Source organism: Bison bison, unplaced genomic scaffold (assembly GCF_000754665.1).
Source record: "Bison bison bison isolate TAMUID 2011002044 unplaced genomic scaffold, Bison_UMD1.0 scf7180017864383, whole genome shotgun sequence".
Lineage (NCBI taxonomy): Eukaryota > Metazoa > Chordata > Mammalia > Artiodactyla > Bovidae > Bison > Bison bison.
Genome location: NW_011494955.1, coordinates 6,685,438 through 6,686,024, shown reverse-complemented (window position 1 = coordinate 6,686,024; position 587 = coordinate 6,685,438).

Below are 587 nucleotides of genomic sequence, written 5' to 3'. Positions count from 1 at the left end.
TAAATAAATATTAAAAAAAAGAAAAAAAAGAATTAGAAGAAATACAGAGGAGGGGAGAAAATCTTCCTACCCGGAGAAGAGAAATTTGGTAATGGAGGAAATGGGGAACGTCCTCCCCAGAAGGGCAATAACCACCCTCCAGTAGGTGTGCGATAAAGGTCAGTACCATATCCATCTTCCCTCCTCATTATGGCCCCAGCGTAACTTTCCTTAAGTCACACCAATCCCTCTGCTTTTTACATTCGAAGTTTTCTCCTGGTAGGAATGCCTTGCCCAGAATGAAGGCAAGGTGACATGAAATGGAGCTCGGGGGAATATAAAGCACACGGTAATGGTATAACTCTGGAGAATACAAAACATATGGTAACAGGTACACGCGTTATGGAGACCAGTCTCAGGCTCTGCACACGCAAACAGGATTTAATAATAAGACTCATTTCATAAGGTTGTTGAGTGGATTAAAAGGACATTCCTACAGAGCTCTTAGCATCACGTCTGACACGGAACTGGCGCTGAGGGAATAGTCACAGTATTTGTGGGTACGCAGCGACCTTACCCGCCCCCCCCACACCGGGCGGGAGCGGACC